Raw genomic sequence first — 27725 nt, 5'->3', positions numbered from 1 at the left:
GAATCCAAGCAGAATATTCAACTCAGATTTTTTTTTTGCCTGTTTAAGAAGTTACTCATTGCGTTGTCATTCATACTCGTCTTCCCGTGTGACAGGATGGGCTCATCAGATCCCAGGGAGATAAAGCGGAATTTGTCAGCTCCTAGGGGGCCAAAGTAAGCATCCCTCTGACTAACAGTCTTTGAGTACTGTGTCAGGAGTTATGGGAATTTGGAGTTATGTGCTGCTGTTGAGTGGCATGGCAAAATATGGTTGTGTAAGTGTGGTTAGTGGTTAATGATTTCTTTTTTTGTCTTTCCTTCTCTGCCTTCTGTGCTCCTTGCTCTGTACACGAGAGCAGGAGGGAGGATTTGGATGGAGCAATGCAGCCTCTTCATCTTTTCCTAACTGAGTCAATATTGTTGCTATTTCTAGAAAGTCATCTTTGGTCTTCTCTAAAGGACCATCAAGAGACGAGAGACATCTTTGACATGGCAATGTGGAAGGTGGGAGTTCTCCAGCACACCAGGAGCTCTGCCTGCTGGCTCTTGTGATTGCAAGCATAGTATGTTTTTTACATTCTCCCAGAATCTCATTTTGCTCCCTACTGCACTGCTTCGGAGCACGAGCCTCTGCAGCACTGGGTGTGAGAGAGAGTCTTGTGTAGGCAGTGCTGTGTTGACAAGTGCCTTGTACCATCTGCTTCCTTCCTCCACAAATCCATCAGCATCCATGCAACAGCTTGTACTTGGTAAGAGCACTGCAAGGAGATGTGATTTGGATTTAATCATTAGCAAATGTCCCTTGACTGTTTCTCAGCTGCCCCATCTGAGTTTAATTCCAGGAGAAGGAAACTGATGTATTCCTGCTTTCAGGTGTAATTACTTCAAGACAGATTGACCGTTTAAGCACACACGACACTGCTTAGCTTTAATTAGAGTAAATTGGCAGAATTTATATGACCGGTAGTTTTGGGGGCTGTCAGATGCATGAAAGTATACTTTGCATATCATTTCCTGCTGAGGCTGTGACCAAGGTACTAGCTGAATGGCTTGTAATTAGGATAAAAACACTTTGTAAATTTAACCCTATCTCCATTAGGAGCAGAGTGGAACTGGCTGGGGAAGGGGGTGGTGCTCCAGGGAGACAAAAACATTTGAAAGAGAATGAGAAGTAAGAAGTTGCTGGAGACTGTGCAATAACACAGTCAAGTGTTATTGCCAAATTGGAGTCTTTGTAGAAAGGCACGGCTGATTTGTGAGTGTGTAAGTAAGATTTATAAACCCCAAAGATAATTTTTTTTCTGGAACACTATTTTAGTATATTGTGTGACCCCGGTGTTGATATAACTGAGATTAAAAAGAAAAAGAGGTTTGGCTGGATGTTCTGTCACGACGGTTCTTAGTGCACCAATTCAGAGCGCCCTTGAATAATGTTAGACTTTGCTGGATCTGCTTCTGACTTGACCCTCAGCTGTAGCAGCAGTGCAAGCAATGAGGCAAAGGGTACACGAAGAGACCCCAATTCATTGACTGAGCAGTAAGAGAAGCACTACTGAGCCCATTCTGAGCAACCTGGAGGGAAGGGCCTCTCTTTGCTGTGTCCTAGACCCCATTCCTGGTTGGAGAAGCTCTATCCCAAACCAGGAGCAGAGAGGTTGTGCCAAGCACCTGTTGATGGATGTTGTCAGTGTAGTTTGGATGCAGTTTACAGTCAGTCTCTGCCTGGCAGCTGGGGAATCTCCATTTAAAAAACTGGGGAAGATGCAGGGTCCTCAGTTTTCCCAAAGAAGGAATACCTGACCATAGGTTGAAATTAGATTAAATTATTGGCACAAGATTTGCTAACTTACCTCTGCTTAATGTTGGGAGCTCTTACTGATGGTATTCCGTAAGAATACAGTTGGAAACAGCAGGGGTTCTTTTTCTGGAATAGCCCAAAGTGTATTATTTTCTGTTTTATTGCTTGGCACATAAAAGGTGGTTGTATTACCTTGCTGATTTGAAGTTTTGTGAAGAGGCTTACTGGAAGTGATCTCAAATGTCTTCTGTGATTGAGGTCAGGATGGAATAGGAATCAGTTTGCCTGAGGATGCTGCAAATATGGTAGGTCCAACATACTTAGATATTCTCCTTTTTATTATCTGCATACTTTATGTTGGGCCTGAGACCTGTGAAGAAAGTGGAGGAGCTGTGGTCTTTCACACCTGGGTACTGATATTTAAGTTTCTGAACAGCTCAGAGTTCTGAGAGGACTTTTATTTCCGTGTCATCTGCACCTGCTGAGACACATCTCTGCTTTAATTTGGTGTAAGTGCACCACTACCCAAACATGATATATCTGGGTCCAATAGTCCCTTGAAATTGTGTTTTCTCTAGTCAAAGTGATGGAGTCTGTAGATGGATAGAGGTGGTTATCTTGTGTTAATCATGAGAGAGGCCAGTCCGGCTGCTCCTTGTTTCTTGCTGCTTTCATGGGGTTTTTGCTTCTGTGACTGAGTTTAAGTACAGTCAACAAGACCTGCATCTGCTGATGAGTTAAGAGCTTGCTGTCAGCACCCATTCTCCCAGCACAGTATCAGTACTTCAGATTTCAGTCACCCTAATCTCTCTGCTTTCAGAAATGGAGTCCTGCATCCCTGAAAATGAGACACAGCGGAAACTCTGTTGATCTTTCTTCCTAAGATCATGCATTAACAGCATTCTGGCAGGACTAAGGTAAGTAAGTGTGAGGAAAAACTCCAAGTTCCTTGCTGTTCATTGTTCTCCTTCTCTTAATACAAACATTACTATAGCAATTTCTGATAAGAAACAGTTTTTCTGAAGTCCATGTGTTCCAGGCTTAAGCAAAATGACAAAAACAAGGGCTCAAGATGAATAATAAGCATTTAGTGCAGCAGAGGAATGGTGATGGTCGTGGTGGTGCTGTGCATTTGCTTCTAAGCCCAGCACAGATATTTTTTCCTGTCACTTTTTTTTTTAGCAGGATGCTGGGGATGCAAAACAAACATGAAACTTTTAGGGGCAGCATTTTATGCTGTGACTAGTCTGTCTGCTGTGAAGCTAATAATCCTCCCAAATTCTTCTACAGGGGAAGTCATAGATTTGTACTTTTCACTGCATGGCACATCACAAACCAGAAACGTGGTTAATGGCTGCTAATAAGTCCCTGAATTCTCCTCTTCAGGGAGCCTTCCCTCGGGAGAGCCGTTATCGTTAATCTGGTTAAATCTGGATGTTTTCCCTTCTTTTCTTGTATTGTTTGTTCTCCTTTGAGGTAGTTACAGTTCATTTATGTCTAGTGAAGGGGCAAGTGGTGTTTGCCAGAGCCGGCTGCAGGGGCCGATGGGCGCCCGTTTGCATGGGCCTCGTTACAAAGGCAGACCACATCCTGGCCAGGACAAAGTGCTGTCTGATCCACAGCCGGCACACACCAGTGCCTGCCTGGAGCCACGCCAGAGTGTGGGCAGCCTTTGTGAGGAGGCACTGTGTTAGTCTGCGTGGAAGTCGAAGGAAGGGATAAACCAACTAAATTAATCTTTCTTTCCATTCTCTGGCAGTGCTTCCACCAGTCAAAATATGCATGTGATTCACTACAGTATAAATTTTTCCTGTGCTTTTTGTTTGCTGTCATCTAGGAGAAAAGTGGTGTGTCATTCACTCAGCTGCTTTGCTGGGAGCAGAACATAGAGAAAATTAAAATACCCTATCTTGGGTATCTTCTTGCAAAGATATTCTTGCTTTGTGTGCAAGAAGTATCTTTGCAACCAACTGATAAATACAACATGTTTGTCATCTTCCATCTAACAAGTTTTAACCCCCCCATGCAGCTCAGGCTCCAGGATTTAGACTTCCAGTTCTTGCTGAAATGGGTGGGTAAGCAGCTATGTGCTTGTCAGCTGTGTCTAACTCATATAACAGAAAACCCGAGCTTGTGGGGAAGAGGGAGAAGGTGTATTTGTAGGACAAATACAAATCATTATTTTCTGACAGTTAAGGACAGCAAAAGGAATCCACAATGTGAATTTGGTGACGTAGTTGGAGATATTACCCCGTACTTCCTTGATTTTGGGTGAGTAAAAAAAACAAAAAAATCAGAGGAACAACTGTTTTTTTTTTTCATTTAAACAGCACAATAAAAGATGAACTCTGTGGAATGCTATGCAGCTTAGAATGATTTTTAAAATGAGTACAGCTGCATAGGTTTGGGCTTTTTTGGGTCTTGCATTGCATTTCTCAGTTGAGAGAATTATCATGTGGCTACTGGGTTTTAATAAACCTTTTTGCAGCTAAAATAAAATGTTGAGGTTTGATGGGAAAGCAGATTGAAGTGGAACATTGGTTACATCAGTAAATGTGCCTTATTCTCAACTGGCAGTGGTGAGTGTGAGTCAGTTTGTTTCAGCCTCTAAAAATACCGTATGTCTTTGTAATTCCAAACAAGTCCTTCAGATGGACAGAAAGAGTGCTCTTTTTTTCTGCTTAAATATGGCTCAGTGTCTGCTGAATATCTCAGAAAACACACCAGCCCACATCCTGGTTGGCCACTGCTGTCTACCTCATCAAAAAGAGTGACCCCACAAAGGTATGAACCTTCAGCTCACTGTGAGGATGTTGGTCCTCTGCCTTGTGTTTGCAGGTGCTGGAGAACAAAGTCAGTCCTAACATAAGCAGGTGAGTTTTCTATTCAAGCTGATGGGAGTTGTCCCCATCTGGGGAATGAACTCTTTAAAAATGCACTTGTGGAAAAAGTCCTCACAGATTTTGTTTATCCAGTTTTTGGGTAAACGTGTTATCCTAAAAACTAGTCTGTAAGTCCAGCTTTACCACATGATTCAGTACCAAAACTACGTGAAATTAGCTCTTTTTCTTTGGATCTCATGGGTTTGACCTGAGAATAATTCTGAGTTTTTTAGTTTACTTGAATCTCAAAGTTGAGCAAAATTAACAATTTTGTTTAAATCAACAAAAGTGCTTTGAGAAAATACCTATTTCCTAGAATAATCTGGGATCCTAGTTGGTTTCAGGCCTTTCAGAGTAGGCAAATACACTGACTGGGATGCCTTTTCTTCACTGATCTCATTCAAATGTGTTCCTGGTCAAACTCTGAAAGGAGGTGGATTTTGTGTTTTATTGGGAGCAGACCAGTCATTCACTGTTGGGACTCAAATCCATTTGTCTTGAAATCTTGGAGTCCATTTGCTGATACATATTCTGGTAGAAACCACCAGGAATTCTAGTGGCCATCATGTATGTATTTGTCTGCTTGACTGATCTGCCCTAAAGTTGTGAAACCACTTTTACAGTGAAAAGACATTTTTGAGCCCTAGAAGGAAAAAAACCATCAAATCGCAAAACGCACATCTTTTGGTCTGAAGTCCACATGTGGACTTCATTTCTTCCACAATTTTACAGAACACATTTTATTTTTTTGTCCAAATTCTATTAATAACTTCATCTGTACTAAATACTGTAGTATTTAAATTTTTGCCATTAATTTTCTTTTCTGCTATTATGACTGTGAGAGAGTAACTGGGAATATTTGATACACCTGTTGAATAGCACAGAGGGACTGTCCAGAAGCATTATAGAGAGAATTCCTTATCCATCTGTAGAGAATTATGGACTATTGCACCCATTTTTGTCAGTACAGCTATATTTGTGCACAAAACATTTATTCAGACAAGTGCTAAACTTGAAGGAACCAAACTAAAGACAAGTGCTGTTTCCAGTGAGTAAGAACTGTGAAAATTCGCTGATAGAATTTAGAGTTTATTTACAATACTCCCTGTGTCTTCCTACAGTTGTTGAACATTTTCTGTTCCAGACAGTCCCAAGTCAGGCTGGTCATGTTTACTTTGAGATGTGTGGTGTTCATAATCAGATGCATAAAATTTGATTTTCCTCTTACAATGTAAACTTCCAGGACAATGTCAGAGAAATTTGATAATGGGTTTACTTTTGCCGTAACCACAAACCTTTTTGTGGGTGTTCTGTTCAGCTTAGATGGAGAGTGTGGGAACATCTGGAAGGAAAAGTGCAAATAATATTTCTGTGACTATGTAGCAGCTCAGTTATGCCATCTACACTCCTTCAGAATGCTCAAGTAGCACCACTGTTTTTCTGGTGGTGTAGCACCAGTAAGAAGAGGTGCCATGGAGAGGGTTGTAGTGCTGTGTTGCAGCCAGCTCTTTGCTCTTCTCTAATTGCACAGTGTTTGTCCCATGCAGCCTGCAACATTATTATTATTGCCTTTTTTTTCAGGGTTGTACTGAAATTTCAGTACTTGGATATTGTAATGGGGTGTCAGATACTTATCAGATACTTGAGACCAGATAAGACTCATGAGGGGGTTACAGCACTGAAAATTAATCTCTTCCCCTCCAGTCCTGTGCTGTAGGTTGGCCTTTTCAGGATGATGTTGGCTTTTTTTGGTTGTGGTAGGGTTGGTTTTGTTTTAATTACATGGATATAGGAAATACTAGAGCTTTACTGGAGTTGCATGTGAGGGAACAAGCTATTGTCACTGTTTGTGGGAGGAATCTGCTCAATAAGCCGATACACGGGTCCCTATGTCAGCTGATAGCACCCCCGTTAAAGCCTGTTACCATAGGCCTGTCTTTCCTCCTGCTCTTGTCACTTGAAAAGCTCTAAAGCCATCACTCTTTATTTATCTGGGTTTAGAGAGAATGGGAAGAGCTGTTTCAAATCCCCAGGAAACGAGCTGAACAAAGGGTGTGATTTGCTAGGTCAGACCAATGGCTTATCTCTTCTCCTGGCCGCTCCCAGCCTTTGGCCTTTATCAGTGCCTCAGGCACCAGTGGGATCACTTGCCCAGGTATCTTCTCAAATAGGGGGTACAATGAGGGGCTGTGTGTTTCTTTGGCCAAAAAACCCAGTTGCTTTATACCTTGAAGCATGGTTGTTTCTTGTAGCATTGGCTTTGTTTATTTAGCAACAAATGTGGCTTGCACCCAAGGCTTTATTCCAAATGTTTGCCTTGATGTGCTGGATGCCTGACAGCAAACATGCAAAAAGAGCCCTGAAGATGTGACTTGGAAACAGAATTAACTTCCCTGCAGGAGTTGCCTGAAGGAAGTAACAGCTCACAGCACAGGATCTGCTTGGAGCTTATACTTGGGAGCAGTAGGGAACATGGAGCTTTTTTGTGATTTAGGTATACTCAGCTCTCAGTGCTGGACATATAAGATCTCATTTTGCATTTTAAAAAAACCCCATTATTTTCTCTGCCTATTTCAGGTTTGATTCATAGTGCTCCTCAACACTTCCAGTGATAGAAACTAATATGTGGTGGTGAGATGTGCTTGCAGGCATAAGGATTTCTATTTTTAGAGAGTGTGAATATCTGCATGGCTTGTCCATGGCTTTTGCAGGCATGGTAAGGAATGGAATTCCTGGATTACATACTCTAGGAATCATTACAGTGCTTGGGCTGGCTCAGACAGGATTCCAGAGACTCCACTCCTTCCAGGAGTCTCTGGAGAGTGTAAATCAGAGAGACAGCACAAGCGTCCCTATCAAGAATGAAGTGTGTGCACTGGTGCAGAGCAAGGGTGACATTGTGACCTTTCCCCCTCTCTGTCCTTTTGCAGGCAGCAAAAGCATTCTCTGCCTGTGTTCTAGGCAAGAGACTGAAGATGCCAGGGTGATTTTCCATGGTTTTATTCTCAGAAGAGTCTTGTTAAGTGTCTCTGATGTGGTTTTTTTTGTTGTGTTTTTTTTTCTTAATTTTATTTTTAATAATGTTTGTACATTTCTGGTTTACACTCAAAGTTGCTCAATGCAGACTGAATAAAATAGAGGTCTTCAAGAATCTGTCTTCCTGTGGGCTTCCCTTCAGAGATCTTCCAGGCTTTTTTTTTTTAGAGTCTTCAAGTTCTACTTTCTTCTTGCCTTAATTTTGAATCTGTTTAACAGGGATAGCAACTCTGTGATCAGAGGACTAGCTTGGGTGATGCCTCAGTTTCACCATGGAAAAAACCTCCAGAGGGAAAGGTGCTTTTCTTAGCTGCTGCACACAGTAACAGAAGGTGATCCACTGAGAGGTGCAGATGCTGAGCAGAGAGGGCAGAATTCCCTCCTGTCCAAGGGGTCTGCACGGTTGCTTTGCTTTTCACTTCAGTGCCACTTAAAGGCTGTTCTCAGTGCTCAAGTAGGACTTAAGTACTGGAGTTCTTGCTGGCACACCAGTGAGGAGGGTTATGGGTGAATAGTTCAGTAGTGCCAAGAGACAGTAACTTGCTTTGATGGTTCTGGTGGGTTTATTTTTGTCTTATGAGATGTTGCTGTGATGCGAATTGATGGAACTTTGGCTTCAAAGCCATGGTAGCGTGTCTGAACTGTTTCTATGCTGCTTCATTTCTTTCCCTGTCTTCATTTAATGTGTCATCACAACAAGCTTTCAGTGAGGCACTAATTAAAGATTGCTATTTGATGATTTCAGTCACTGGTTTCTTCCCTGTGGATTTGGAGAAATTGATTTCTTCATGTCATCCTCTGATGCATCTTGCAGAGGCACCTTTATTGCACTTTAAATAGGGATGCTCCTGCAAACTCCTGCTTCCTTTAAGATACTTCAGAGGCTGAGTTCAGCCCTCAGAAAACCCCCTGGAATCCTGAATTGTTTCTAGGCTTCTAATGGCTGTGTCCCTACAAATCTGGTAGCATTGAGATGTCCAGCTTTATCTCTCCTCATTGATTCCATCACGTAGCCTGCGTGGTGGGGGGGCAGTGCTGAGGAAATCACGAGCTGCATTAAGCAGGCAGCCTTGCAAAAGCTCTTGGTTTGTAGTTTCCTCTCTTCAGTAGCAGTAAAATGCTGCTGTCTCACATACCACGGATACCTGTCTATCCACTTAGAGCAACCAGATAGTGTGCTTTATGGGTACAAAGGTCAACTGGACAGGTTCATGAAAGAGAAATTAATTGAGGGTGACTAAATAGATAAAAAGGAGTCTGGCACAGGAAGTCTCTGATCCACAAATGGTTGGCTGCTGGGAGACTGCCAGGAGGTATCGTGTGTGCTCACCCAGTTCTTCTGCTCCTTGTGAGAGATCTGCTCTCTACCACTACTGGGGGACAGGCTCTTGGGATGGGTGATTTGTTCTGACACAGCGTGGAAGCTCTTAGTTTTTCATACATAACCTCCTTCTCCACAGGAGAAAATATTACAGCATGGGCACCTGTTTTAAACAGCTGTGACCTTGTTACTGGAAGGATTAAAATATAAATCTGAATGACCTGATCCTGACATGCACTTTATTTTGGAGGCTTGCCCTCTCTCAAACCTAAAGGTGTCAAAAGCTCCACCTGCCTTTGGGGCTTCTATTCTCTCAGGTGTGGTGAAAAGCTAAAATTTACATAGGGGAATTGGGAAAATGGCTAATATGAGAGTAAAAAATATTTGTCTTTTGTCATTACCAGGATCAGTACAAGCCTAATTGTTGCATTCCAGGCCTAGCTCCTGGCTGGACAGATCCTGTAGGAAGTTGCTAGTGTCATCTTCCAGGAGTTCCATGGTTGTGTGTGTTGACCCCATAGGTGCAGCCTGAAGCCAAGGAGCTTGTGTAGGTCTCCACAGGCTCACCAAGATAGCGCAGCGGCCCCAGGGCCCTGGTTAAATGTTAACAGCCCGCTGCCAGCAGTGTGTCTGGGGCAGCGAGCAGGTACTAGTGGCTGCAAGTTCAGCATGCTCTAATTGGCAACACTAACCTGCCTTGGCATGCTCTCAGGTGTCTGTTTCACCTCGTTACAGCTTGCTTCAGGACTGCTGCATGTTCCCTGTGTTTTTGTTGTCTTAAGTATATCGGGTGTAATTTTGTAGGCTTAACTCTCTCTGACTGTGCGCCCTCTGTTAGTGTTTTAAAGCATTCTGAGGGAGATATGTTGTTTGCTTTTGTCCTTAAAATTCAGATGAACAGTCTGTCTTGCATGAGCCTTACATTTTGGAGGCGCTTGCAGCTGGTTTAATTATTCCTGTGCTGGTTGCTGTGACTCGGAAGTGGAAATGCCCAGTGAGCTCATATTAACTTTTGAAATCCTGACACATTAATGCACTACTTGCTTAGGTGCTTAATTAGCATAGTAACTAAGTAACTGGGTTGCAAGTAAAGTGTGCCTGAGCTGGCATCCTGTCAGGGGTAGGAGCAGGCACTGTTGGCTGCTGCTCGATGGGCAGCGAGCGAGGCGTTTCTGATAGAGAGAGGGTTTTCTCTCCAAGTTAATGAAGGCTGAAACGAAGTCAGCAAATGTGGCTGCTGGGCTGGCAGCCCCCAGGTAGGAGCAGGAGCTGTAGGACACCTGAGGGAATTTCCATCTGCCTCCCTAACACAGCTGTGTGCCACTGGACGAGCATGGGGACACACAGGCACTGTGCTGGTGCTGGGCTCTTCACTTCTTGGGGCTCTGTGCCAGGTGCCCTCGCTGCTGCTGCTGCACCATTCAGAGGCTCTGTTCCATCTTAGATTAGAGAATATCCCATTAGGCAATTTGATTTAATGGAGCTGAACTTCACTGTGACAGTTGTCCTTGTGGTCTGTTGCTACCTTGCTGTGGAGTCTTGTGTCATTGCTAACTTTAGGGCTGGGAGCCACAGAGCATTGTCCCAGTGCCCTGGTGAGCAGCTCCCAGTCAGAACTGGGCTGAATTTGTGCATGAGTCTGCATGAAACTGCCTTGAAGGTGGCAGAAGAATTTCTCTCACCAATTTCCATCTAAACTGGACACTTCATAAAGGCCTCATATATATGTGTTTGAAAGGGTTAATGTGTCAGAATTAAATCATCTTGAGGGAGATTTATCCAGCTCCAGTGCCTTACACACCCCTCAAATCCTATTTAACCTCCTAAACAGTTATGTAATGCCTTGGCCTCGTGCATGTGGGAGAATTTCACCCAGTGTGGACAGGTCTAAAGGAACGTGTGTGATCCTGTGAAGTAGGTAACACATAGGGGTGACTTAATCCCCTGCTGAAATACAGCCACAGCAAACACCTTTTCACTTCCAAGAGGAAATGAAGAGGAATATCCAAATATCCACTTGAAGACTGAAGACACGCTTTTAGCAAGGGAGCTATAATGACAGAAATAGCATTCCAGCCAGGATACCTGCTGCTGTAGTGTCTCTATTCCTGGGTTTCCTCCTCAGCAGGCCATGTTACATTTCTCTTGCTTGCGTGAAGAGCCTGGGATCACTTCAAGATGGTGGAGTTGCTCAGCAGGAGAGTTATGTACTACTACATTTCCTGTTCAAATGCATTTCCTCCCGTTATTGACTGACAAGGAGGAGGAAGGGAATTTTTTTTCAGAAAGGCGGGAAATGAGCCTTAGACAGCTGCTTTCCAGATTGTAGAGAAAACAAGTGATTTTTTTTTTTCTTATTTTTTTTTTTAAAATCTTCTCAAAAACATGCATTTACCCACTGCCACTGCACAGTGTAATACTCTAATGTGCCAGAGGTTTCTGAGGGGCAAGGGAAGAAAGCAACTTGTTGGTGTGGGAGCTGCCTCAGCAGCAACAAGCAAGGGTTAAAAATTGCCCAGGGAAAGCTGAAGGCAACAAGAATAATCTCACGTGGTTATGCCATAAGGAAACTTCCAGCCCTTATGGTTGGACTGAAACAAAAATCATTTTTGTCACTTTTCTCTCTGGCTCCCTGTGGGAGTGTGGGGCTGTGGAAGGGCTGCATAAGGCTAGAGAGATGATTTTGTTAAGTGTTCTAGCTCATTGGGCTGTTCCTTTAGCGTGGTGTTGTATCACCATGAGATTTTTTTGGGGAGGGAGTTTCTTTTTTTGGCCTTAAAGGCCTTGTCTTGAAAACAGCTGTCTGCTGGACAATGGAGTACTCAGCATGGCAGGCTTGGAAATAGAAAGGAGTCTTTGGAACCAAAATGTGAAAATCCTGATCTCTATGCAAGTGGATGGGAGAAATGTGGAAATGCTAGGAGGTCAGATCAATCTCTGATACAGTCCTGCATCAAATGTCTTTTTTTCTCTTTTTTTTTTTTTTTTTTTTTTTTTTTTTTTTTGTAATTTAAAAAGATTTAAAACTTTAATAGTTGCTGAAGTGAGTTTGCTGTTGTGGTTGTGGTATTTTTTTTTTTCATAGGCAGTAGAAGAAGAAATGAAAAGCATTAACAGCCTTGCAAGGTCACTGGGACCTGAGCAGAATTATTAACCAGTTCTCTCTCTGTCAGGCACTCTGTATTCACTGTATCACAAGCTTGAAGCCAGACCTTATTTTACTAAGCAAAAAATGGTCCTTTTGTTGCTGTTTTTCCCCTAGTGTCATCTCTCATGGTTGCCAGGGAAACCAGTGTGTATCCTTTCAGCATAGGTTATTGGGCCTCAGGAAGGAAGTGCTCCAGTGCTGGCCTGCTATTTTTATAGAACCGTTACATAATACAATCTATTAAAGCTTCCTCTCGGTGTTTTATGGCACAAAGGGGAAATTAAGTTTGATGACTCCTAAATGTTTGATGGAGGATGTCAGGTGACTTCTGGATTGTTTTGTGCTGGCCGCATAGCAACAATATTTCTGTGTGCAATTCAAGAAGAACAAATATACATTAGTGCCCTGGGCAATATTTGCCTGCATGCAGATCACCAGAGGAAATTGAATTCTAAGCAGAGCAAGTACAAACAGTGTAAAAGTGCAGGGCGCTATCAGCTAGGGAGGGTGAGACGGCAGAGTAGTTGATGTTTTGACAGCACAAGGAAAAGAGACTTGGAGGAAAAAATTATTTTCTTTTCCATATTCTGTTGTACTGCCCAGAAACTGGGAGGTGCTGCAGTCCATTGGCAATCACCAATCCATGCTGCACCATCTGCAGCATGCGTATTGTAGTAGCTCTCTACTGACACTGATTTCTCAGGATTTAGTGCTGGGAGAGAATGGTGTTTGAAGCTTTGGCATCACAAGACTTGATTATCTTCAAGTGAGAGAAAACTGTGTAGAATCAGTGGTGTTGGTTGTATGTGGAACTTGAACAGCTCCCATATATATTCCCCTCCTAGGTTTGTTTCACATGCACACTGACTGTTCAGAGGTATATTTAAAAATAAACATTCCTGGGTTTAATACCTGTCCAGGAAGAAATCTCTGCTCAGAGGCTGAGGGCTCACGATTCCTTCATCTCCTTCTTGTCAAGGTCAGGTCGACACTGTGCCTTGACTGAGCCATAGCTCCAAGTGAAAAGGTTTAGCATGCAGATGAGTTGCTGTGAAACAACATTACTGCACAACACTTGCTCCAGGGGAACTGTCCACGTGCTTGCACTTGGCCTACATCAAATATGAGATAATTCAAGACAGATTAGCCATCAGTGTCTGTTCTTTGTCTGTTGCATGTAGAAATGTATGAGTTTCATAAGTTTTTAGTTGTCAGTATGACAACTGTGTTGTGCTTCAGCCCAAATTTAACATGGATCTGGAGTTTCTAGTATGTATAACACGCAATCAGAGGTAGCTTTGTGCTGAGTCTTCAGTGCTGTCCTTTGAAAGGAGGAAATAATGGGAACGCGAGTGGCAAGGTTTTGGACTTTTTGGAAAAAACTGGAAACCATCCATCTAAAAACCTGAAGTGTGGGGGGCTAAACAGCCTCCTGATCTTTATTGCTTGTGAAAGAAAGATGTCATTTCCCCTTGAAATGGAAAGCTGCCAAGAGAGTATAATTTAATTTCTATGCAAGCAGAAATCCTATTAAAGCTGAGAATTGCAATTCAAACACTTGTATTTACAGAAGCAGCTTCCATGATATTGTGCACTGCATTGGAGGGAAATTCATCACTGTTTTCAACTGTCCCTGCGTATTTTGAAAGATGGCACTGTGCTTCCAAAACAGCAGGGAGCAAGGGAAGAATTTTCAGCTGCTTGTAATCCTTTGCAAGTAACAGAAAGCCTTCTGTGCCTGTAAAATCTGTGCCACACCATTCAGGGAAGATATCTGAGATGATCCCTGCTGGGGGAATGTCTTGGTGTGACTAGGTGAAAACAAGAGGGAAAGTTACAAAACGCAGGTCTTGATGCTTTGCTCCTGAGAAATAACAGGAGTTTGATTAATAACAATAAAGAAAAAAAAAAACTTATTACATTTTTGACCAGGAGGTTATATAGGACCCAGAGGCTGCAAGATTTTACATGTCCCAAAGGAGGGGTGGAGGAGGAACCAGAACTCAGTGCAGTTTTACTAGGCTGCAGTCAGCATGTGTGCAGCACACTGCTGTAAATCCATGGCCATGATTTAACATGAAGATTAGAGCTTGCTAGGAATTTTCCAAGAAAACATTTTTTTCATCAAAACTTTTCATGGAAACTTGTCACTTTGGATGAAACTTTTGCGTGGAAAAATTTCTGTGATCTGGCACTGAGTTCCTGCAGAAAGCCAGAGCAGAGAGCTCAGAATAGCCAATACCCTGGAGGGTAAAGCTTTTCCTGGGAATGCAGGAGATGTGCCTGCCAAACATGAGGTCTTGATTCTCAGGTTCCTGTTCCTTCAGTGTTACAAGCTCTGACTACTGGGCTTTTTGGCTGTCCTGTGTGGATGCCTCTTTTTCAGAGGAGGGGTTGGAGGGTACATCTCCCACTCTGTCTCCTCTTTTGTGTCCTGGTGCAGAAGAATTTGTTGTCGTAATCCTAAAAATGTTAGCAGGACAAGAAACAAGCTTCCCACCCTGTCCTGGGGTGCTGCATTTTCACATGTTTCCCACCATATGCAGTTTCTATTGTCCTGTGGCATGTTTGTAGGCTGTGGATCAGGCAGGATTCAATCTGCCCAGTCCTGATCGCTCAGACTGGTGGCCTGGCTGGAGTAGGTGGGTGGTTACTCTTCCACATCAATGCTTGGACTGCTTCTGCACTGGAATTAAGTTCTACCAGGACCATTTCTTAGCCAGCTTCAGTTCGGACCAGACACTTAAAATAGGTCTCCAGACACTCAGCTAATCTCAGCTTTGAAAGTTTTTCTGTTTTATTGTCATTTCTGATGTAAGTTGTAACTCCTCAAAGGAGCAGGCTTTGGAGAGCCTGGGTTAGGTGACTAGCTTAGCTCCACCAGGTGATAGTTTGTCTTGATCCTTTTAATTAATCCTCAATTAAAATAAAGTGGAACAGCTTCAGGAGAAGGTGTTGAAGTACCTTTTTAACCTCGCGGGTATGGCCTTCCTTGGACAGACAGGAAACCAATTTGAATCCTCTCTGGTCTGGACAGAGAGGACATAACAAATAATGTTATCTTCATTTAATTGCTCTTTTCCCACTGCTTCCCCCAGAGATGTGTCTTTGATTTAAGACAACTTGTTAAAACTACAACTAACTTGCAAAACTTTTGGTATTGATGAAAAAGTAATTTCTCAAGGAAACTGAACTAATGAGCATATATATTTTAATGCTTCTGGTTTTATGCTGTCCAGAATGAAAGTGCCCAGAGAAGAGGGAGTGAAGCAGCAAAGGAGACTGGAGAAGATACTTCCTGTATTTGCTTTGAAAGCAGTGATGTATAAAAATCCTTGTTTGTTTTCAGAAGGAACCTCTGGAGGAAGACAACTGTGGGCAAGAACGTGCAAAATGTAGAGCTAGAATTATCTTTGTCCTGTCAAATGTTAAGCCAAACAGGAAGGTTTATTTTTCTCCCTTCTTTTTTTCATTTGGCAACTACTTCCCCAAGCTTCCTATGGGGTGGAAATGGGCAATAAATAGCAGGGTATCTAATGGCATCATTCCAGGCCTCCCAGCTACTGGCGTTGGCAAGGAAATGCTCTCCTTTTGCTTCCTTCTTATTTTTAGAGAGCTGAGTTTTCAGGGGGTGGAGGGGAGGGTCGGCTATTATCAGTGAGAGTCAAACCACAGTGGCTGCCTTCCGCAGGGCTCTCACCACCCTGCCAAACTGGAGGAAGTTGGACTCATATAATTCACACCGCCAGCGGTTTTGCCTTGTAAGCGAGACTTCCTTCAAATCTAAAATACATTCACATGCACGCAAAGCTGAACCCTCTCGTTCCTGTAGGACCCCTGCTTTAAATATGTCCACATTTTTGTCTTTTGGCCTCTCCTTTTTTTTTTATTTTTTTTTTCCCCACTGCCACTTCTTCAAGTTTAAAAATGCTCACTGGAGAGATGAATTGCAAACAGAACCAATGTTGTTCTTGGAAAAGTTGCTCAAAGAACAAGCCCTGGAGAACAACAGGCTGCAAAAACAGTCTTCTCTGTGATTTGATGACTTCCATATAAAAATGATCTTCTCCAAAATTCTATTTTGAGCTTGGTGTATTTGAAGTTGATGATTTTTTTTTTTTGTTTTTTTGGTGTTGTTTGCTTTAAGAATTGTCAGTCATGCAAATTGTAGAAAATACAACTGGGTTTATTAAAAATCAAAGGGATTTGTTTGTTGTGAGGTGATAAAAAGAACCAAAAATACCGAAGGCTGTTTCCAAGTTTCGGAAGTAAAGTTTTTTCTCCTGTGAAACTTCAGACACTATTCTTAGTTTTTTCGCAGGGGTGCTTGATTTTCATTTTAAATTTGTTAGGCAGCTTAAATAATTCAGAATTCATTCACACATGATAGGCTTATATTTCTATTTGACTGTGGAGAAGAGCTTTAAACTAGATAAGTTCAGCTTGGTTTTGATTTTGACCTGAGCTTTTCAAACACCCCTCTTTCTACAAACTTCATATGAGAGCACTTTTTTTGTGCTCTTTGTTGCATATCCTGGACTTAGAGCAATCATGGCTGGAAGCTTTGATCTGCAGCAAGTCCCCTGGGTTGCTCCTTCCCCAAAAGGGACTCGGGTACCAAATTCCTTCCGAAATATTTTCCAAGGTTATCTCCTGGCTCTTGGTCTCAGGGAAGGTCTAGCATACATCTTGTAGAAGGGGATGCTGTGAGGATACCCTGGTCTGGACTGTATTCTTCCAGGTGGTATGCAAATACAGGCTCTGAAATTTCTCTTATCAGTGGAAAGACTGATCCTCAGGCTAGATTTTTAACTTTACCTGAAGCCTTGAGGCACAAAGCAAGGCATGATACTTGATACCAGAGGAATGGGTAAGGGAAAACCAGAGCAGAAATATCTGCTTGCACATGTTCAAATTCTGTTGGTCTGGGTTGCACCATGGAGTTTAATCACGGTAGGGATCTTTCAAATGTGGCCTTGGTGGTTTCTGAAGAAAAAAATCCATAGTCATGAAGATGTCTCCAGGTGGTTTGCTAAGTCTGTGCTACTGATCTAGCCCCTGGGGCATGTGTCAGTCTGGGGTTTGGCAAGAGCTTAGCTGAAGCACAGTATTTTCCAATCAGACTGTTCTAGGAGAATGGTTCCATAACCCACAGTACCTTGTTGTTTCCTATAGTTCCTGATGCAAAGAGTGAGGAGGACCCCAGGACTGGCCAGTCTCGGAATATTGTGGTGCTGAATTGTAGTGCAAGTTTGTTTTCGCTTGTGCTTTGTGTAGTAATGTGGGAATGCAGACTTTAACCAACGAGTTTTACATAATTTGCACTTGAACTCCCACAGAGGTTCAGTTTGAACCTGAGCACAGAGACATCTCTGCTTTTGTGAGGTGATACTTTTGTACAAGCCTATACATTCTACTCACTGTGAGGTTATTTTAGTTTTTTTACCAGATAAAAACATCCTCAGCTATGAACAAATAGGAATATTGCCACAAAACAATGGCTTATTACTACTATTTTTATTTTGATGACAAAACAAAGACTCCTCAAACCGAATAAAGAACCTGGGTTAGCATGTCTATTCTGAGACCACTGAATATATGCTGTAAAAATCTCTGTTGCCCAAGTGCCACTTTGATTTCTGGAAAAATGCAGTGTAATTACTCTGTCATTTCACTAAAATACTCCTACTTGTGCAGTTTTCTTGGTTGATCTGGGTTCCAAGAGGACTTCTTCTTCAACCAGTTTGATGTTATGAGTAGGTAAGCATGATAAATCCATTATCAACTTGCTTTACACTCAATTTACAGCACTCTGCTCTTTAGAATGTATTAGAGACAGGATTTAATTGTCTTTTGTCCTTAATTCTCATTCATATCCACTTTATAGTAGTCTTTTGGAAAGTCTAAATTGATTTTTATTACAGAGTTTGCAAGTACCCAGTGAGATATTCTATCAAAAGCTCATTTATAATGTCAAGTTTCTTATAATAATGAGATTTATTTGACAAATCTTTAAAGGCTTAAAAAGGTCTATCTTCCCCCCTTCCTTTTGTCCCTGAAAGTCCTGGTTTATTGGTATAAGGCATGATATTTCCTGAGTGATAACATTAAATGTGTTATCCTCCTGGTGTGTTTGACTAGGAATTGTGATAGAGAAACCTTTTTGGAAATACCTAATAAATCTCTTATTGCTGAGACGAGGAGACTTGGGCTAAACCATGTTTAGGGATAAAGTGTATTTTTTGTATCTGTGGACCATTCTGAAATATGGTGCAGTTTGTTAAATGATTACCTGGCTAATTTTTTGCCAAACATGAGGTGTGTATTTTTCAGCATAGATTAATAAAATGTGCTCTTACATAGGAACATGCAGCTTTCTGTAGGATATTGATAAATACAAGGAGAAAGCACAGTATATATGTGCAGCTTAACTATGGCTGCTGAAATAAGTAGTCTCTATATAGTGAGCACTTTAATGGCCTTCAGGGTGACAATATTTACTGTTTCAAAACAAAGCAAGGAAAAATAGTTATGATTTTTCTCCCCTATTGGGATGACCTGAGCATATTCCATAAAACAGTATTTTACAGAACATATAACTTGGCATGCAACTGTTAAATCTCTTTTAAATATATATTTTTTTGCCTTCTATAAAAACTGCAGAAACTGCTTTATGTGTATCCATCACAGGCAATAGTTAAGTTCAGATATTTACCACAGGTATCATTTGGTCTTCTAATGGGCACAGTGAGACTTTGAGGGAAGTACTGTGGAAGATGATTTATTTTCACACCATTTAATGCCACAGTCCTTATCTTTCCTTAGAAACAGGGCCTGGATTTTCTCCAAGTGGAAATTTTCTAGTAAAAGTTGAGACTTAAACTGTGGTTAAGGAAGCAGCAGAGGAAAGAACATAAAAACAATGTGGCCAAATCCCCATGTGATGTAGCTCCATTAGAGCTGGTGGGATTTTCCCACTGAGAATTTGTCCCATTAACAGTAAGTTCCAGCCCAGCATGTGTTTGCTCTGAAGATCCCATCCTGCTGTGAAGTTGCTGGGCCAACACATTTGCCTACCTCCAACACTCAGCTGCAGTTTGGGGTGTCTTGGACATTAATTTATGGAAAAAGGATAGGGATCCATGACATTAGGATCCATGTTAGGGAGTAGACACAGAACAGTTTATTGCTCTGATTTTTGTTATCTTACTCCATTTTCAGTTTGGTAGTTTTGACAGAGGTTTGTGGACTGGGGTTACAAGCAAAATGGAGGTAAAAGTTGCACTGAGGAGATCAGACAAATCTAATTCTGAATTGCTAAAACTTGTAGATTCTGATTTGCACATTTTCTGACAGTTATGTTTGAAAACTACCAGGTACTAAAGGACATTTCTGTCCCCTGAAGTAACACAAATATCTTCTGATAGACACAAAGTCTGACTGGCAATTACTGTGTTTGCATCCTATATATATATATGTATGTATGTAAAAAAAAGTATATATATATATTCACCTTCTTTAAAAGTGGAACTACTCTAAGATCTGGAAACTCCTTGTATGCAGCACCTTTGTGTGAATTTTTCTTCTCTTTCCCTATAATAAAAAAAAACAAAGACAGCCCTTGGGTGTGTCCAGAGATCTCAGTGACCTGAAAACAGAACAGATTTATGCTGCTGTAATTTATTTGAAGCCTTGTCATCTGCCTTTAGTTTTGCAGCGAGATGCTAATCTCTTCAGATTTTGTGTACTGTTAGTACATGTAAAAAGCTGTCCAAAATGTTGGTATCAGCATTGTTCCATGACATGTACAATGAAAGTTTCAAAGCCTATTTGCAGTGTTTTAGAATAAGCTTTACAAGTTGATATCAACCTTTACAAGTAATACTGTGAAAAAAAGCCCAGGATAAATATTTAGGATGTTGATTCTTGATTGTGAGCAGTACAGTGTGAACCGAGTGTGTCATAATAAATAAGAAGGTAGAAGTCCTGTGTATTGAAAGAGACTTCCTGTGAGGCTGGTTGGTTAATTTGGTCAAAAGTCTGTGGAATGGGAGAAACAAAACTTTCTGATGAAATGAAAAACCTAAATGAAAACTTTCCACTTGGGTTGAATTTCTAGGCTGTCTTCAAAAAACACTAAAACTTACTGAACTGAGGAAAGGGCTTATTTGCCAAAACCAAGCAAAATTTAACTCTGCATGTAAACTGGAAACTTCGATTAAATTGGAAATTGTTCATTTTCCTAAAATGCTTTTGTGTGGGTTGGGAAGTGGGGGTATAATTTCCTGACCAGCTCTAACACAGCCTTGCAGTGCTGCTGCTTTTTATACTTGCAGGCAGCAGGAACTGGTGACTAAGGTTTCGCTAATAGTGCAAATTCTATGAGCTGGTTGTTTGTGAGCATGTAATTGACCTTTGCTGGCAAAGTGATGTGGAGATAAGGAAAGGGAAAGGATAGATTTCAAGTCACTTCTTCAGCTCAGAGGAACGCACACCAGTGCTGCCTCTTGCTTTAGAAATCCTTTAAGCGCCATTTGTAGCAATTATTTCAGTAGCACATAAGGCAAGGCAATTGCTTGTCTAACAGTGCCTGCCTCATTGCACAGGTACCAACACAAAGTCATTCAGCAAACACCTTCAGCACTGAGGAGGCTCCTCGTCTGCAGTGATGGTAGCAAACATACAGTTTTATGCAGACAGGCTGCATCCCTAATTCCTTACTATCCATGGATTCAAGGCAGGCTTTTCCTGATCAGTCTTCAAGAGATGAATCAAAGATGTGGACCAAACCAAGTTTCTCACTGCTTGCCACATTATTTGTGTTTTTCTTAGGCAGTGGGATTTCTTCCTAAGTAGAAACTATCAATCAATAACAAATAGGGGGGAAAAAAATGAGACCATTTCTTCAGTCCAATTAGGGCTATGAGTATATGCACCTTAGGTTCTGAACCTGAATTTCCACCTTGATTTGCACCACCCTAAATTTGGTAATATCATATGAAAACTTGGTTTTGTGGGGGAAAAAGATCTTACTTCAATGTTAGCCATCACTGGCAATTTCCACGTAATTCCTGACTGTGTCCCATGGCTTGATGTAGCTGAGTGACGCCAGAGTTAAGTGTAAAGCTGCCAAGCACAGCAGTTGCAACTGTGCTTTGAAGGGTGGTGGTTTCCAGTTTGGTAGATGTCACTGGGACTGAGAAATTCTGATGCTTACCAAGGGGAGGGGAAATAAACTTCAGCCAGGTGGGAGGGGAGGAAAGCTTCTGCTGCAGCCATTTGTTAACATAAATACTCCAAATCCTTCTCGGCTGTGGAGCAGCCAAAGATACAATTCTGCCTTCCCACAGACTTCTTTGTAAATGCCCCATCCATGGCAGCATCCACAGTGGTTCTAGTGGCTAAGGGAAGTTGTGTGTGTGTGTTACTGCCACGTGGCAGCATTGGTATTGTTTCACATCCTTGGCCGATCTGGCTCCTTTATGTTCAGTTCTGGTCCGGGTTTTTTTGGCAATAGGTCCTGAAGCCAATGTGTATGGTGCAAGAGCAGGGCTAGTTTTCCTTCCACAGCAGGAAGGACCCAGGCATCCCTTTGGAGTGAGAAGAAGGAAGGGCAATTCTGAGGTGCTGAATGTCCAGTGTTGAAGTCAGCGGTGGTGGTGCCTTCCTTGTGCTCTGGGCTGTGCCCAGAGAACATTTTCATTTCAGCGTGGCAAAGGTAGGAAGTGAGAACAGGCTGTTTTTCTCATTGTGTTTATTCAGCCGTCTCTCGTTTCTCAGGACCGGGTTCAGGAGCAAGGTACCGCGCAGTCAGCTTCTCAACTTGCTGATGCTTGCACTCGCCTTCCCCTGTGACTCATTCCAAACACATCTCGTTCATTCAGGAGGGTAATTTTCTATTTCCACTTTGGTGCACTTCTCCTCCTTCTCCTCTGCCCCCTCCTTCCAGATCTAAAATGTCCTGTCAGCTGCTGTTTATCTGATGGTTCAAATGTCCATGCTTGGTTTCTTTTTCCCTGTCGCTACGGTTTCTCCTTCCGTTCCAAAGGCTGTTTTAGTTGTCATTTCTATTCCCCTGTCAGCAGCATTCTTCATCGTCTCTGGCTCGGGCAGTCTGTCTACATCGTTTTCTTTAGAGGTGTTTTTGTGCTAAATGAGTGCCTCCTAGGAAGCCCAATGTAGCATAGCATAATTAAGTGACAATATATGAGGTGCCAGTCCTTTACCAGGCAGTTAATGACTGGCTGGAAGATTTACAGGCATGAGGTAGAGTCAGAGGAAATTTAGCACTCTAGCCTGCAGTTAAATGATAGGTAGAGGACATTCAAATTCTCCTATTTTCCAAAGAAATACTAATTTAAACTTTGCTAGTGGTCAGCTTGTTTATTTCTGTATTAAACTGAGGAAATCCAAATTTGTTCAATTTAAATTCCAAACTTATCAAGTTAGGAAGATGTTACACGATAACATTGACCTTGGGAAAGGGTATCCTGGGTTGTCTTGTTGAGGTGAAGAGTGGAAGCAGGCTTGATTTTAATTCCATATCTTTCACTAATTATGTGGCTACATCTGCTGGGAAGATTTTACTTAGGGTTCTCACTGTTCCCCCTCTTCATTACTTTAATTGTAATGTAGTGTACACTTGTGATCTTCCCAAAATAGCCACTGTATTCTTTATCTCCCGTGCCTACAGGCTCTGCCTTAGCAGCGTGCTCTGGAGGCCGTGCCTCCTGCTTCTTGATCCATGTACTGATGGCCCAGGCAGGACAAGGAAAAGTGTTCCCTTACCCCTGCCTCTGTCATCTTCAGATTCCATCTTTTTCTGGCCACAAGTCATTGCTCCAGCTCTCTGGCAATCCTTCACAGCTTGCAGAAGTGAAGCACGAGGGATGTCAAAAATATGCTTTGTTATTTTTAAGTGTCTAAGTACACTGTAAATGGATAGATTTATCCCATTCCCCATTTTCCCCTTCCCTAGCCCACATGGAAGGAAACATGAAGTTTATTTACCTTAGTTTGGATCTCACTTTACATATCTGAAATGTTTCCAGTGGATTTTACACTTTTAAGCATATTAAATATGAGTTTTCAAGGCCAGGGTGAGTTTTGCTAGCAGGGCTTCAGGAAAGTGCAGGCATGTGGCACACAGAACACAGGCTGAGTGATATCCTCTTTGAAAGATGAAGGGAAAATCCACTATCTTTGGATCAATGTCTGCAGCATTACTCCAGGATAGGGTACCAGTTCCTTCTATTTTTTTCTTGATCTCCTTTATGTTTCTACTCATGACTTGCTTTTTTTTTTTTTCCTTCCTCCCTTCCCTCCCTCTTTTTGGTTGCAGATTACTGTGGCCACTAAGAGGTACTGTTGATACAGCTCTAGTTACCACAGTTTAGTTGCTGAAATAGAGATCTTTTTGTATACTCTTTGCATATTTCAGCTGCTCTTTCACTGTATCCTTTTGCTGGTGGTTGTTTTTGGCTTTTGTTTTACTGTATTTTTGTTTTAAATGGGTAGGCTGTTAACATTAGCTTAAACATTCACTTAGCTTTGTGCCATTCAGCTTCATGCCCATGTACAAGGCAGGTGAACATCAAGACAGCTCCAGTTTTCCTTCCTTTACTTCTGAGTGACAATTTTTGGAGTTGTGCAGAACACATTTGCCTCAAGGGCTGCATTTGTCCTAGCAGTGAGGCCAGCACTCCTGGATTCTGGGTTTTCCTGCCTCCCTCAGCTGTTAAAATTCACCTTTAAGAAGGTTTTGTGGGATGTGCAGGGTTTCCTGGTGCACCTGTGAAGGTTCCCCTATAAACTGTCTGAGTAGAAATTTGTTATTAAATCAATTTGTTATTAAATTTTCTGTAAGTTGTGTATTAAATATATCTTGGTGGTGCTTGCACTGGGCACACCAGAGGTGCCTGGAGAGTGTTTCCTTGGTTTTAGTTCATCTTGGCTCCTTTCAATTTGTGAAGTAGTCCACTTGAAATCATGCTTGTTAAATTTCTGGTGGTTTATATTGAAGAGTATTATTTTTGTCTTCAAGTTTTCTCTGTGAATTCCATGCAAAAAGTTAAAAAAATCCATAATCCACATGAATGTCTCCAGGAAATGATTCTGCTATGGGAAGAAGTTGGGATATTTTCCAAAAGTAGAAGTAAAGGTGTTCACAAAAGTTTAGTAAACAGAGCTTTAGGAGGAAATCTTTTCAGGTTTTCCGAGTGTCACTAACTTCCTATTGAAACATACTCCAGATCTGAACACATGCTGGTGTTTAGATGTCAAAGTGCTACAGAGTTCAATGACAGAGTGGCTGGCAGATTTCAGCTTTAGATGCTTTTGGAACCTCCTTTTTTTTCCCCCTTCTCCTATCTAACGTTTGTGGGTGCTTATATTTAAATAATTTTGTACTGTCAGCTCTTAAAGGAGGGATTAATTGCTGTGGATCTCAGCTTTCTCCCAACCTCAACCTGTTTCTTCCACCAGCGTATCCTGTGCCTTTTACAATTGTTTTTCCATCTCACACTTTTGATTCCTTTAATTTAGCATCAATCAACCTGCATTCATTTTGGGGTTGTCCTATGGCATAATGGAATTTTTCCTTGTCTTAACGGTGTGATCATGAACCTCCAGGGGAGTCAGACACTCAAAGGAAGTGTGTCCAAATGCCTGTCAACTTATTTGCCAAGCGTGCACACGTGTATATCGCTGCCCTCTCCTGCATGGAACAGGTACTGCTCCAAGATGTGCCTCAGGCCATTTTATGGGGGGGAACAAGAGCTGTGTCAGCGTCCTGCTAAAGGAAAAGGGTCTTTTGATTTTAGCCTGGGAGATGCTCCTGCGAAGCTCAGTGGTGAGCACTTTAGAGACAGCTTGGCCAGATCTGAAATCCAGAGAACTTCAATGCATGTTTCCACAAAATTAAGAGTCTTTTGAACAGTGCTCATTTCTAGTTGCAGCTGAAAAGGGCATTCGGGAATCTGGGTGCTCTTTGTTACTTTCTGGAAAAATTTGCTATTTATTGCCATATGTCTATAGGACATTGTTGAAACCGACTGAGTCATGGTGCCTGGAAATGTCAGGAGGCGTATTGAGTAGCAACAGAAAGTTAGGGGTAATCACAGCAGAAATTCTGTTTAGTTCTGAGGCTGTGAAACACAACAGCTGTGCGAGAGCCACAGGGCAGGGAGCTCCTAGAAGGCAGTGCCAAGCGGGGACCAGATGGCGTGCGGGGTTGGTAAAGCGTATGAAGTCATCTGCCTGTAGGTTATGAATTCAAGTGTGGCTCAGGATGTTAAGCTGGCTTAAATTCATGGTTGTCTGCAGCCCCTTTGGTACAGAGTGTTTTGCAAATTGGTTTGTTTGTTTAGGGAATGAAGGTGGACTCTCGTACAAAAACAAGCAAAAACAAAAAAAAAAAGAAGAATAATAAAGGATGGGGAAAGAGGTTGTCTCGATTTACTAGCACCAACTAGCGCCTAGCATCCTTGATTCCTTTGTCAAAAGCTTCATTCAAGAGTGAAATGTATGAGCTGAGACATTTTTAGCACAAAGTGTGCTCTTTCTCTTCTTTAAGGCTGGAATGTGGGAATGGATGTAATCAGGCTCTTAAAATTGAGACAAGCTCTTGGTCATAGAATGAATCACGGAATGGTTTGGGTTGGGATGGGCCTTAAGAATCTGTTTCCAGTCCTCTGCCATGGGCAGGGACACCTTCTGCTAGACCAGGTTGTTTAATGCCCCATCCAACCTTGCCTTGGTCTATTTTATACTGTGCAAAATTAAACTTTTTCCTGTCTAGAAACAGATGAATATTCATAAATGAAAGGAGTGTTGAGGCTGGAAGAAAGTTGTGGTGTTAGCAACTGACTTTTGATTGCAGAGACTCTCTCTCCAAAGGCTGTGTTCCCAGAACAAGGAAGGAGGTAACATTAACACCGACAGAACGGCATAGGAAATGTCACTGTGAGTGGTTTATATCCTGGGTGTGGATTCATTGGGATAGGAATAGAGAAGGCATTATTGATACCCTTCTTCTCAACTAAGCTTTAGCAGGTTCCCATTTTGTGGGCTCTGGATGGTATTAAGGTGTGCTGGAGAGGTGCAATGCTCGTTTGGGATCACTCTGCAGGGCTGGAGGCAGCCACCAGGGCAAAATAGGAAGGCAAAACGCCATGTGGAGGTTCAGTCTCCATGGTCATATCTGGGTTGAGCCTAGACAAGCAAAATACGTGAGGCAGCCTTGGCTAAACTCTGTGACCTCTGAATTGGAAGTGGAGAATGGATAGAAGGATCAGGAATTTGGGATGATGAGGGCACATTTGAAGTAGGTTTAACTGGGTAAGCCATTGCCAAATGGCTTGTCTTGTCCAAGACTGACAGATAAGAGGTAGAAAGGTGATGGTTCAAAATGGAAGGGTGACAGAAATGTGGCAAAATGAACAACTTGCCTTAATCACTTTTAACTACAGAAACAATCCTCTGTAATTCTTGCAAACATCTGCCACCAAATTTGCATCTACTCTGAGAGTCAGATGTTGAGGTTTGTAATCACAGTGAGATTGACCAGCAGCATGCTGTATCCTAAGTACCTTGCTAACCAAGCCTGACTTGTATGCTCATCAACTGTCTATCTCTTTTCAAAATTTTTTAATTGTTGTTTGGTGGGTTTTTTGGTTTTGTTTTGTTGTTATTTTTGTTTCTTACTTTGTGCTTGTTTTTTGCATTTTTGAACTCAGTATGTCTAAATACAATCTTTCTTTCATCTTACAGAGTTCTGTGTCTAAAGTTTTGGGGCAGTGATGAGTAGAAATTTAAGAAGCAAAAATTAATTGTTGATTCTTTTGACACATTGTAAACTCCAAGCTTTTTTATTTTTCAGATCAGACTTTTCAGTTGATGTAAGAGGGTGGACTTGAAATGTTTTTAGCTTGGCCCCACAGATTAATCCAGGCATTTCAATGGTGCTTTTGTACATATTGTTAATATGGTCAGCTAATGGAAGTGAAGCAACTGAGATGAGTAAGTTCTGATCCTCCGGAAGGTCATGGTGATTAAGTGTGACCAACTTGCAGCTGAATAAGATGACATGAAATCTGATGAACAATGTGTTTGGTGTGACAATATTTTGTGAAATTTTACTATGGAGATAACATAAAGTAATTCTTAGTTATATGTGTCTACTGTGTGAATTCAGCATTGGTATGGAAAAAAATGTTTGATTGTCTTCATGTTGCTGTTTTTCACTTTATCTTGCTGTTTTATGGCTATCACTTGGAAAACACTTTTGCAAGGTGGATGATTCTGTGTGAGGGACAGCTGCAGAGAAGCTAGGTGTGCCAAGAGAAGTATCAAGAGTTCCTTGATGAGATATGAGGAGGGAAGAGATAAACAGAAACAACTTTTCACACCTGTTGACACAAATCTTTGTGCTGATCAGAGCCCACAGAACTGAAAATCACACTGAGTTACTTAAAAGGGAGATTCCAGTGTCTCATGATGCTGCCCATTTCATGCCACTTACACATGTGCCTGTATACTGAATTAGTGAGTATTTTAACGT

At 41.9% G+C, this 27725-nt stretch overlaps 1 long non-coding RNA gene across 6 annotated transcripts in view; it reads left to right on the top strand.

Annotated features, from left to right (window-relative positions):
• The first annotated feature begins 939 nt into the window (after nt 1–939).
• LOC111929056 (uncharacterized) overlaps nt 940–27725 on the top strand; it is a 53172-nt gene continuing 26386 nt past the window's right edge. Inside the window, exons 1-7 of one of the 6 annotated variants that reach the window (XR_015287313.1) lie at nt 940–1015; nt 1959–2084; nt 2600–2696; nt 3972–4050; nt 4268–4358; nt 4476–4652; nt 7592–7812. This is a non-coding gene — a long non-coding RNA (uncharacterized LOC111929056). Of the gene's footprint in view, nt 1016–1080; nt 1245–1958; nt 2085–2599; nt 2697–3971; nt 4051–4267; nt 4359–4475; nt 4653–7591; nt 7813–15405; nt 16463–27725 lie in introns of those variants that run through there. The other 5 variants (XR_015287312.1, XR_015287311.1, XR_015287314.1 and 2 more) reach the window with 5 other exon arrangements.

This window comes from Cyanistes caeruleus, chromosome 5 (genome assembly GCF_971803275.1).
Source record: "Cyanistes caeruleus chromosome 5, bCyaCae1.hap1.1, whole genome shotgun sequence".
NCBI classification, from domain to species: domain Eukaryota; kingdom Metazoa; phylum Chordata; class Aves; order Passeriformes; family Paridae; genus Cyanistes; species Cyanistes caeruleus.
This window is presented reverse-complemented; position numbering and strand designations above follow the sequence as displayed.